This window comes from Diabrotica undecimpunctata, chromosome 4 (assembly GCF_040954645.1).
Source record: "Diabrotica undecimpunctata isolate CICGRU chromosome 4, icDiaUnde3, whole genome shotgun sequence".
Lineage (NCBI taxonomy): Eukaryota > Metazoa > Arthropoda > Insecta > Coleoptera > Chrysomelidae > Diabrotica > Diabrotica undecimpunctata.
The window spans coordinates 1,121,418-1,134,852 of NC_092806.1; the positions used below are offsets into that span (position 1 = coordinate 1,121,418).

The 13,435-nt window shown below is 32.2% G+C and overlaps 1 protein-coding gene across 3 annotated transcripts in view; it reads right to left on the minus strand.

Moving 5' to 3' along the window:
- LOC140439031 (uncharacterized) overlaps positions 1–13,435 on the minus strand; it is a 359,260-nt gene that overhangs the window by 215,655 nt on the left and 130,170 nt on the right. The gene's annotated exons all lie outside the window — the stretch shown is intronic.

The window sequence follows — 13,435 nt, forward strand, 5'->3', positions numbered from 1 at the left end:
AGGTACTTAGGTATTAGATCTTCTTTTCAATTCATCAGCATTTTATATAGATTTATATAACATAAACCTTACGTCAACTATTTCTTACATTGTATCGTATTCCATTGCTGAAAAGTTCAGTTCTTATTCTATTTTACCCATTTTGACCAATTTTTTTTGTAGTGATATCAAACGTAGATTTTTTTTAGCCTACAACAAATTGGCAAATTCTCAATATGGTTTTTATTCATTAAAAAAAATAGCCTATTTTGTATGTATTAGATCCTAACTTATGAACCTCTCTGTAACATCTTGATCTATAAGTTTGCCAAACTAAACCAGCAAATCCTGGCAAACGCATTAAGTCTAGATAATTCGTAGCTCTACACACAGAAGAAGCCCCAGCACGCAGCACTGGCAATTTTAATTTCAGGACAACCTTCAAAATAGAAACGGCTTGGGCCACCAAAAAAATTTAAAAATACTAACAAAAAGGTGAGGGCCTTCCAAAAAAATTAACAAAATCCTTAAATATAAAAGCGAAGGGCCCACATCCTCGGGCACCAAGTCACCGAACGAGGCGTAGCTCGGAGCAGAAACTCGATGCCCGAGCAAGCAATTTCAGATCGATGATACGTCACGAAAGAAAGCAGAAAAAGAGGGTCTCATGCTAGCCTGCTTTGATCGGGTTAGGATATTGTGTTGGAGTTCTTGTAACAAGGAATATCACACGACAAGTATTTGGTTGATAAAGAGCCTCTATTACGTATCAGAGTGCTATAAGGAGAAAGGGATAATCTGGAGCAATGGAGCGCGGTGAAGTGGTTCCTGATTACATGAATCAATACACCTCGCTCCAATAAAATGAATTGTATCATCCAAACGTCATTCTAAGAGTTGTGCAAGTCTCTTTGACTGGGTTTTATCAAATTGCTTGCTTGCTTTCAACAGCATCAGTTTACAGAATACTTAATGCTCTTGAATTGGTGCCATCAATTTTGCTGTTCCACATTGCGAGGTTTTGTGGCGAGTTAACCTGTAGTTTTATTATCTTCTAACTATATTTCTTACACTATATCGTGATAATTGTAATAAATCTGCAAGTTTCCAGTTTGATTTTCCGAAATTAAAAAATCTAACAATATTTGATCCAATTTTTTCATCAGTAATCTTTCCTCTGCCGATTTTTAAACCACACAAATTACTAGGAGGCTTTAAAATTTATAAAATGCATCTAAAAGTAATTATTAATTGTGATTTGGTTTTTCAAAGCCGCCTGCACTCCTACCGTAATCATAACAAAACTGAGTTGGATTCATCTAAAGAGAAAACGTTGTAATTTATTACATTTTTAATATTATTGCCACAGGTTATATAAATAAATTTCCTATATTCAGGAATCATTTAACAATGGAAGTAGAAAATACTCAGGGATGCGAGTACAACTGTAAAACAAGTACATAACAAATATTTTATAGGGAAACGATGAAGAAGACATGAAACACAATTCGAAAGTTAAACGAAGAACACGAAAATTGAGGATTTACCGTCTCAGAATAAAGGACGAAGAAAATGACAGTAATGGCGAAAGAAGGAACATTAAATCGGGACATTTAGCAAAGAGCAACAAACATAAACTCACTACTTTGATCTCTTAAAATTAGGTTACGAACAAAAAAGACAGTATGCAAGTCGGTTGTAGAACCAAAAGTTTATTTAAAATCTTTTATAAAAGATATATAATTTAAAATCCATTTCGGGTGACATCACAGAACGTTTTCGAACTAAAAAGCCCATCATCAGTGTTTTGTTACTCGGTGCACATGAGTTAAGTCACTAAATACCTGGATAAAAACACTTTAGATAGTACAAAATTTAATATGTCTTACATTTTATTTAAAATTATGTTGTGATGTTAAAATATTTCTCAGATAACCTGCTTGGCAACGTAAAACTCCCACTAGGGGTTGCTGTTAACCCTCAGATGAAGTCTGAATGGGTTCTCGATGGCAACTAATTTATCCATTCATTCATTCAGTTTATTCATTCCACTCTTTTTATTCTCCCAATGAACGAGTGGATCAATAAAATAATAGAAAATGACTAACTTGTGGTGTTGCGACTCCCTCTACGTTAACCCAACTGATTCTCCATGTTGCACTTTCCAAATAACTACAGATGGTACTTTTATTGAATAACTTGACAATTACAAATTTAACCCAGGTCGGGTTGAGCAAAGTTCTATATCTACTCAACGTCAGCATTGACTAACCAATTCATTCTTATTTTCTATTTACAGGTGGCTTTAAATATATAATTCATATTGTTTACACAAGGTCACGTATATGGAAATGCTTACTATATTTTTATAACAACTCTAGTCTCATGTTTCATCAATATTACTCCTAATATCACGTTTTCTTATTGAACTAAATTAAAATTGAACACATATAAAAAATAGAAATTAACGTGAGTATGTAAAAATATCTGTGTGAGATAAGCCACAGACCAAGGGAACTCTAAACGACAAACGTCTTTTACAAGGCAATTATTCTAAGTTCAATATTTCACGTCCAAGATGTCCTATTTCTCATTTAAAGAGTCTTTTAAGTCATATAATAGCTCTATTAGTTAATAAATAACTTTATTTTTATACTGATTCTCATATCTACTCTTCGTAACGAAGGTTTTCAAAACGCCTAATATTCTGTTGGTTAGCTTAGTGATTAAAGAGATCCTTTCATTAAGGAGCAATCATCAGTTTCTTTACATAAATATTTTCCACATTTTCAGAGGGAAGTTTTTATTGTTAATGTATACTTTTAGTTCTTAATTAAAGACTGACAAATTTTTAAATAAAAGCTAACTTTCACCCTTTGCAAAAACAAGAGAATTTAAACTTTATGTTTCAAAATTCAATGCTGGCTCACCACAGAAACCTTAAAAACGGTTTCCTAGATTTAATGATGAATCCGAATTAGCTGCTCTAACCAGCGTAGGGCGGTGTTGTTATCTCGAATTAATATAAATAATATACTGTTTTATATTGTTATTTATTATTTAGGTTTATTATATTATATATATTATTTTTTCTAATTCCGTATTATTTTGTAAATGATCCCACCGACGGTGCTGTCAAGATAATTATTTTATTTTCAATGTCTTCAATTTGTTAATACTTAATTGTATAGTACTGTACCAACAGCTTTTATGTTAATTTATTCTGGTTTTATAAACTACTAATCTAATTCGATGCAAAAATGTAGGCTACCAGATTCACTAGCGTCAAAGTCGCTTCAAGCCGCCTGTCAGCAGCATTTTTACCCGGTCGTAGGTACAGGTTCCAAGAACAACAGTTTCTACCGGTAAAAACCGCATCCACTTTCAATTTTTTTTCGTAAATTGTATGAGAACTCAAAACTAGACCCCATAATTTCTCAACCCAGAAGCACTAGCAATTTTCTTCAATTTAGTCTCTTCAACAACTCTTCTAGTTACCGTTTTCCATAGTTGGCAACGAATTAGGGAATAATTGGTTCTAGCATTTCAAAGAATATTCTCCGATTCAACAACGAATGTACTTTGGTGCGTAGATAAATTCAAGTCTGTGTAACGGAACGGTCAGAATCACAACAGTGGACGTTATGAATGTATAAGAAATGCCCGACGGGCAATTATGTCTCTTTACTAGCCACTAGGAAACAAACGCTTTTCAAATTTTATGTTCTTCTTCTGTTTTCCACTTTATTTATCACTATTTTGCATTTATCATTTGTAATGTGTGTATAATACTGGCAAAACGTTACAAAATCGGGAACAAAATATTAATTTTTATTTATTATTTAATTTAACTCTGGTAGTACAGTACAAACATTTAGCTACCAATTTTTTACGCCAATGGATGGGCGCGAAATTTGAACTTTAGTTCGACAGTAGTCTAAGAAACAAAATTTATATATTACTGATATGTTATTTTATTCTAGTGGTGGATGACACTTCTTCTGATTTGACAATTTTTTACAAAAAGTAAACTCAACATTCGATAGAGACACAAGATCTTGGTAAAAAAATGTTGATAATACTAATTTTTTGTATAATAAATACTGTTTGAGATATTGGCACATAAAAGTGGTCTTTTTTAGGTCTAAAAATCCATATATTATATTAAATACTTTATATGTCGATAATCAGTTCTGGGTGGTTTTCAATGATTTTAAAGGTCGTAAAGTAACTAAATTTCATAAATATATTAAAAAACTTGAAAGAAACTTTACCTTCTAATATATTTGATCATTAATTATTATATATCGATGCAATATAATTTGTATAAGTAGTTGGACAGTTTAGCAGTTATACTAATTTCCAGGAAAATTATTGCTATACGAAAACATTGGGAGTTTTTACCTTATTTTCAACTTCAGTGACTCAAAAAAAAATAGCACAGCTGACTTTCAAAATAAAGGATGATATATTATGGAAACTAAGTAGTTTTAGATATAAAAACTCGTGCTTAATCAGAATTTTGACCTTTAAGGATTCATTAAATTTTGTTTTAGATCTATAATCGATTGAGAGTCAACACGTTAAGACTTTTCTAGGGATTGCTAATATTAAGCAAACTGTCATTCAGAATATTTAAACTAATAATGGTATCTGAGAATTCTAACTTGTCAAGAATCCAAGAACTAATCAATCCAACGAACTCTCGTGTCGTCATAATCAGACAGTCTGTCTAAAAACCTTATTTATATAATCTCATGGATATGAAACATTAAAACTTGCTTGATACTCGGTAGTCTAGATTTTCTTACAGAAAAATTTAAAAATTAAAGCATTTTCCTTTAAACAGAACGCCTAAACTATCGATGTCTTTGTAATCTTTCAAAGTGATGTAGTCTTCTAATGTTTCCTCAAAATGTCTGGCAAAAAATTCTGCCGAAATTGTTCCGATAAATAATTATATTCCAATTGTTTGGCGTTGTTGTAGACCTGTAATGCATATGTTTTTTCTAGAATTTCCATTATTTCATTGTATCTTCCCTTCTACAGTTCTTTGTTGATTTCTAGTTGTTGTATTTGCCCCAGAAACAATTAAAAAAAATTTTTTTCAAAGTTATCCAACTAGAGATGATTTCTGATATTTTGCTTACATGCTTCCACACATTTCTGTGACTTGTTTTTCTATTTGTTTAATTTCTTTTTCCACTTCTTCCATGTCTTCTTGAATAACGTTTTTCAACACAATTTTCTGATTCTTTAGTTTCTTTTTCGGGCAATTCTTTATCTCCTCCATAGTATTTTAAATTTCTTTAATTACTGTCTCCTGTTTTACATTATTTAATTGTGTACCATTTCTCTCTTTAACCCCTCTACACGTCTTTTAATTTCCTGTTCATAATTTTCCAGATGCTGCTCTATATTACTGTTATTTAGTTCTAAGGCTTGTCTTATTTTTTTCATAGCTTGCTTTGATTCCCGTTGATTTTTATCCACTTTGTGTGATGGCCTTTGCATCTTTTGTCAAATCTTTTCAAATTTATTTTAAACCAAAATAAGTGTTACATTAGGCCAACAACCTGCCACATATTTAAGTATGTGCAAATCTCTCTATATGTAAAAACAGTTAAAATAACAAAATTTTACAGCAGTATTAGCCGAATTTAAATGAAAGATGGAAAACACGTAATAAATAGCGTTGGCGATTAGTCGTAAAATTTGTATTCCTAGACCGTTTATTTCGAGCATATGGTATTGAATAAATGTTTAAATTGATTCGACCAAATAATCTCACCAATAAATAAAAATATTACAGTTAGTTTATCTAGTGGGAGTTGGTATTTTACAGGCTTACCAAAACGAAAATTTGCATCATTGAATGGCGCCAAAGAATCCACGATGAACTAGTTTAAAAGATCATCAAGTCTTTATAACAAACATTTTTGCACTACATTTTTAATCCTATTATACCCTCATCAGTAAAAACATCTTTTAGGAGTGAAAAAGTTGTGAAAAAAATTTAATCCTTTTAGTAATTTTAAATAACTTAAAATTTTGATAAATATATACCATTATACATCAGAAATTTTAATGTCATTGTAAGTTTTTTTTTAAATATGGTATACAGCCAACCATTGGGATTTTCCCTTTGTACATACATTGTGCTTGTTTTTATTTTTTATTATTGTAGGAAATTCGCATTCAAGTCGACTTTTGTTGTAATTCATAGGAATCACATAAAAATTCGCTCCTTAATCAGTTTAACGAATTATGTGCTCAAACCGTTCTCTATAATTCGAAGGCGCCTTTATACGAAATTTAAAGAGAATATAAGAGATAAAAACAAGAGTTAAAATACAAGAGAGAGAAGTTTAGTATGAAAGAAAAAGGCTTAAAAATACTAGGAAAAGTGCCTTTCGTGGGAACTTTCTATACTTTATTTGGAAATACATTACAGCACAGTTTTGATGACAGCAGATTACAACGATTTTTCATTATTCAAAGCAGAAAAATTATCCTAAATATCAAGACCTTATTACCTCAGTTTTGTTTCACCCCAACAAACTTCAAATACAATAAATCGTTTAATTTAAATAAGCACGGATTTAAACCGGCATAACACATTCCATTATAATGGTTTTTCACATGAATTTCCACAATTTTTCTTTACACAAATAATTTTTAAACATAGTAAAGAAAAAGTATCATTGTAGTATAACATTTAATTCCTTATTCTCGCTAAATTAATTCAATATACTATTAGGTATAAATAGAAAATTATTTATGATCAGTGACTTGTTCGTGACTAAATAGAGAAATTCGGTGGGTGTTTCGTGGATCAAAATCCTGATAACGATTTGATTTCCATCAAGAAAAAAACAGTGGTGACAATAAAGTAGGTTAAATAGTAGATACAAATTATCATTGAAGAAAAAACAGACACTTAATTTATAAAGATATTTTAAAGATTAATGCACAAACTAAACTGTCGTTTAATCTAGTTATTAATGAATAAAATAAGCGGCATACATTTACTCCATTCCATAAACATGTTCATTAAGAGAAGGTTCATTATTCTGGAAGTTGCGTTAAATCATCTGATGACCTTTAAGATCGCTCATTCAGCACTTCATTAAGGTGTTTTGTTTTTCATAGGTCTGCCTTGCAATAAAATTCTCATTCATTGATCATCCGTTACATAATGTCCATGTTAAGTTTTCTACACGTAGATGTATACAAATACATTGCAATTTCAAGGTAATGAAAAAAGCCGTGAAATATGTTCTCTTAAAAGTTTTTAATTACCAAAAATAAACCGCTGGCTGTTACAACGGGACTTCTTAGATTGTTTCTAATATTCTAAATGTAATGTCACTGGAACATTTTTTCCTACGATCACTTAAATTCTAATCGATAATCCCATCTGTAAAATACCCACGAAACTCGCCCACCAAACCCATGAGAATTCGCGAATCATAAATTATCAACTGGTGACTATTGAGAATTCGTCAGCGGAACTGGTTTTGGTCTTACATAACGGACCGCCAGGCCCATCTCTCAGACAAGCATACATAAACACTGTAGGTCAGACAAATTATAGGTCAGTATACTCGATTAAAAGAATACTCCTTTAAATACATGCAAATTTACCTTCATCGTCACTTTCGTGTAGACTCTTGAATGAATTTAAGGGCCAGAGTTGGACTTTACAAATTTGAATCATAAAGTGTAGATATCTGTGTAGACAAAAGTTCTTTAAACTGAACTTGAAATATATAAGAACCAGTTACTATGTCGTAGCAACTATATTTGACATTAATGAAATCAAACTTTCCTACCGTAATTTATTTGTAAAAAACTTTCTAACTAGAAGAACATTAAAAGTACTTGTCAATGGTAAACTTTCTTAATCTCTTCCTTAAAATCAGGGTGTTCTTTAAAGATCTGTATTAAGTTCAACTCTATTTATTCTTGAAATCAACCAGTCCTTTCCTGCTCTCATAAAATATGTTTTAATTAACCTAAGCAATAGGCTGGTGATCTAATCATTTACTGCCATAGTAAATCCGATTACACCACACGTCAATTTCTTTAAAGTGAAGTATATATACTTCTAAGTGGCTGGTATGGAACTGCTTAACATCGGAAATAGGACAAATTTTTATGCGATATTTATTCGGCTTGCTAGGAATGTACTGCCCAAAACTACATTTTCCTCGAAAAGCTTCTAGTTTCGCGTCAATGGTAACATAAGCCGAATAAGAATAGTATTTTTTAATGTTGCTGTTAAATGTTTCTAGCTATGTTCGTATTGGAGCTAGCTTATCTACTTGTACCCTTTCATTTCTTGTGTGAATGTTATTAAATTGCAGACACTGCCAAAAAATTAAAATCTAGGCTTACTCATTACAAGCTATTACAAGAAAAGTTTCAATTCCAGTGCCATCTGTTCTCCAGAGATCACCTAAATTCATGTGATTTGCTTTTCTAATACCAGCAGAACAAAGAAGACCAATTAGGTGTTTGATTTCGGCAATGTCGGTAGTTTTCGCATCTCTTTGTCTATTGTAATCATTTATAACACTTTAAATATTTATATATATACAGTCAAAACCTAGATTTAGCATTTCTTTGTCAAAAATGCAATTCCAGATGTCAATAGGTGTTGATTGAGTTTTAACAAATTCTTTTATAGCTGGCAATTGTACAGCTTGGTACTGCGTGTTATTACATTCTTCGGCGGAAAACATTTTTCCACTTTGTTAATTTATCTTTACCTATAAAGTACGGTTTCCTCCTGAAACTAAAATTTTCTTCCTCTGTTTGATCGTCTTTAAATTCTTCTTCAGTATCACCACATTCAGATCGTTCTTCTACATGGTCAATTTCATTTTGTTCATCACTATCTTCATGCATTTCCTCGCCCGTCGATACTTCCTCAAATAATTTTAATATTCTTTGTTTCTCCTTCTCATAATCTATATCTGTATACCTATAAATATACAAATATAATAATATAAACATTAAATATAATAAAAAGAACTTGAATCACCTTACAGAGTAAAACTTTCGATGTCTGATCCAAAGCGCAAAAATGTGTGCAAAATACTCCGTACCGGACCGTGTTGTCTAATAATAAAATTACAATGCTCTTTTTTACACTGTACATATACTTCACCCACAGTTGAGCAAAGACTGAAGATGAAGAGGTATATGGAGCAGCAATTCCAAATCCCCACTACAATCAGAGTTACTGGAAACTATTTACAGGGCCGGTCTGTCACACCGTGGGCGAGTAACGGAAAATTAAAGAGCTCCTAGCCTATCTAAGTTTAACTACAATAGCTTTTTTGTTTTCTTACCTCTAGATCTAATATAGATTTAATAAAGTCTTTTCACAATAGCGATCTCTGTCTATGTATAGGTTTTTGCTTATTTTGGAAGATTTTGAATCCAATGAAACTTCTCACGTTAAGACGACAATCTCTTCTACTTTCATATGCTGCATCAACATTCGAAAGTCCTTTCAATCTCATTCATTGCATAATTACCACAATAATCTCTTCTTCCACTAACAATGTCCAAAATTTTATCTAATAACCGACAACTCAATTAATTACTACATTACTAAAAAATATTGACCTCCATCTAACAATTTCATTTCCTCTATCTTCATTTCCCCCCTGGACTAAACATTTTCCTTCAGTAGACATCTGATGTTTATAAAGAAAATAAAAATTGCAAGTATCTAGGAACTAAACGAACTCTTAAAGAAAATTTGAATTTATCTATATATAACAAAGTGTTTCTCTTCTGATATATTAAAGCCCACTTGAAAGTATGGTAGTCAGCTGTGTCCCTCTGACAGAAAAGTAAAACTTCTTCTTCTTCAAGTGCCCTGTCCGTTGCGAACGTTGGCTATCAACATGGCAATTCTGATCTTGTTTGCGGCGCTTCTGAATAGTTCGACCGATGTGAGCCCGGACCACTTCCGCAGATTTTGGAGCCACGAGTGTCTTCTCCTGCCTGGCCCTCGCTTACTGTCTATTTTCCCCTGGACAATCAATTGCAGTGGACGGTACTTATCGTGTCTCAATATGTGGCCTAGATATTCAAGCTTTCTTTGTTTGATTGTGCTCACGATTTCTTTCTCCTTTCCGATTCTTTGAAGTACCTCTATGTTGGTGAAGTGTTCGGTCCAGTATATACGAAGAATGTGTCGGTACACCCACATTTCGAATGCTTCTAGATTTCTCGTGAGCGTCTTTGTCAGCATCCAGACCTTCATACCATATAGTGAGATCGGAAAAATGTAGCATTTAACTAGACGTAGTTTTAGGGTAAGAGACAAATCTTTGCTTAGGATGAGCTTTTTCACATTGTTAAATGCTGCTCTAGTTCGTTCTATTCTCGCCTTAATTTCTGTGGCCTGTTCCCATTTTGCATTTACGTTGGTGCCAAGGTACACATAAGATTCTACATGGTCAATTAGTCTGTTACCTATTTATAATTGTCGAACAGGTTGTTGCTTTTTGCTTATCAGCATCCACTTTGTCTTCTTGAAGTCGAGGCTTAAGATTTTCAAAGTAGAATATTGGCAAATAATGGATGTAGCTTAATGATAACAGTGAACTTTATACAGACCTTGTTATCTAGCTCTCGAAAAAATCAATTAAGTTAGAAGATTCAAAATATCCAAGTTTAATTGAATTAGTTCTGTGATAGTGATAGATATCAGCCGAGTATTGTTCTGATTTCCAATTTCAAATTAGCTTTAGAAATTTTTGAAGAGCTTTTGGGTTGTTTTATTGGCAATTATAAAACATCCAAATAAAGTAGAATTTAACATAAAGAAAGAAAGCTATAGAGACTGGTAGCGACTTGCTATAGACGAAACACAGAAGAAGAATTTTTTATTACATTAATTTAAAAACTGCCATTTATAGACACTACACTGCTTCCATCGTTTATGGTCCGTTCATATTGAAGATTGTATCACACAATTACAGCTCTCGTTCATAATGCAGTACTGTAACTTTTTTTGCCTTAATTACTTATTTCTATTAACTGTTGAATTTAAAACAAAGTTTACTACATAAGTAAAAAAGTAATTTTAGTCCCAATTTGTGTTTTTTTAGGTTTATTCGTCTGATAATCTAATAAATTTATTGCTCTTTCACACAGTTGATAATTTATAACTTTGACACCAACACGATATATCAATGTTCTTAGCTGTGCTAAAAACATTCGCAAACATTTTTTTTAATTTGTCATTCTGCCGGAGCGTTCGCCTCTGTATTTATAACGGTCCCACCCACATAATGAGCAGTTAAAAATGTCGAGAGGTGCTCTCTTTTTCAAGCGAAGGAGTCGATGATATAAAAGATAAACAACTCGAATTAAGTAATGTACATTTGCCATAATAAAAACCGAAATAAAAGTCAAGAAACTCGCTCCAAAAGGTGTTTGTTTGCTGATGGTCTCTTTGATAATTTCTTCGGATATTTTAAAGGTTTTTACGTATGCAAATTTGCATATTACGGTTGTTATTGTTTGGTGGTATTAATGTGAGACTTTTCGTGATGAGCATTGTCTTAGCTAATTGTGTATTCTTGTTAAAATTTAGATTTACATTAATTAGTGTAAACATATACGAAAGGATCATACAAAATCTGTACGAGGGTTGTTCTAGATGTAACAAGTAAATGCATTGTTAGGTATGTAAAAAATAAAGGTTTTTCATTAATTCTTCTTCAAAAGAAGAATGAATGAAAAACGGATGCTGATGAGTACAAGAGTATAATTGTTGTTGCACTAGAATGATAAATTGATAAGTTTGTATAAGAAATCAATATCTAAATATGAATGACTTTTCGTGCCGGTCTAATACTATAAATCTGAGCTATTTAGTGCACCAGGCAGTCCCATTCAGCGTGATCCGTAAGAGTCTGACCATAATTGTTTCAACGATAAATATTTACATATCAATGTATGTAAAGATTTGTTTAAATAGTAATGTAAATAAACAAAAAGAGTAAAAAAAATTTGCACAACGACATATTATACAACATTCTCAAAGATAAGTCAAGATAAAAACTTAATCGGTTGACGGTAATTTGTTCTTACGGGGGTCCCGTCTGACAGTGACTAAACAAGAGATCTTCATATGGGTGGGTAAGCTAAGCGGAGCCATTGAATGGCCTTTGAAATCACATAAGTTAAAACTGTGAAACTTATTTTGTTAGGGATAATAAATGAAAGCAGGTGATCGCCCACAAATTTTCTTTTGGGCATAAAACCCTTGTGACGATCTATCAAAATTGATTTACCGACAGGATTTTGGCTGTAACTTGCTGTTTCTATTGTTTTCTCTTGTGGTGATGAAATTATACACTGTACTTTTCGTTACAAAGCATTAAGGAAATTAAAAATAGAAAATCACCAGGAGAGAACAGAATAGCGAACGACGAACGAATTCCTAATATACGTAGGACCAGATCTGACCAAACAAATACTAAAACTAATCCAAAAAATAATACATCAAAACATAATTCCTTAGAAAATTATAGAGGAATTAATTTATTAAACACAACACTAACATTAACAATCAAAGTGATAACAAATAAACTGAATGAAATTTTAACAACAGCACAAATACAACGAGGTTTTAGGCCGGAAAGATCATGCACCGACGCTATATTTATAATGAGGCAAGTGCAAAAGAAACCATTACAATATAGCAAACCGGCATATCTGAGTTTCGTGGACCTTAAGAAGGCATTTGACCGGGTCAAATTAAAGGATGTTATCCACTTATTATGAACTAAAATATCCTATTAAAGCTGGCAATGAGATAAGACTGGTAGATTCTCTGAGTCCTCTATTGTTTAACCTGACGATGGACAAAATAATATAAAAAGTAAGAACTAAACAAGGATGCCAAATAGGAGATAAACATCTTAAAATATTCTGCTATGCAGATGTAGCAATAGTCTCAAAGTGAAGATTATAAAAAAAAAACAAAATGCATGGTGACAATAGCAAATTTACTAAGATGTAAATTGGAGCTGAAAGGTCAGAGAATAGAACAAGTAATGGAGTTTAAATGGCTAGACATCACTTTATCTAGCTACGGAAAGCTTGAAACTGAAGTGGAAGATCAAGTGAATAGAGCAAACAGAGACGCAGTTTACCTAAATGATACAATATGGAGAAATAAAAATATCGAGACAGAAATGAAAGCAGAATATACAAAACAGTCATCAGACCAATAATGACATACGCGGCAGAAACACGACCTGACACAGAGAGGACAAAAAGGATGTTAGAAACATCGAAGATGAAAACACGTATTGAATAAGAACTGGGTAAGAAATAGAAGTATAGAATGGAACGATCATATAAGCCAAACGACAACAAATAGAGTAGTAAAGACGACAAGGGACGGTTCCCCAATAGG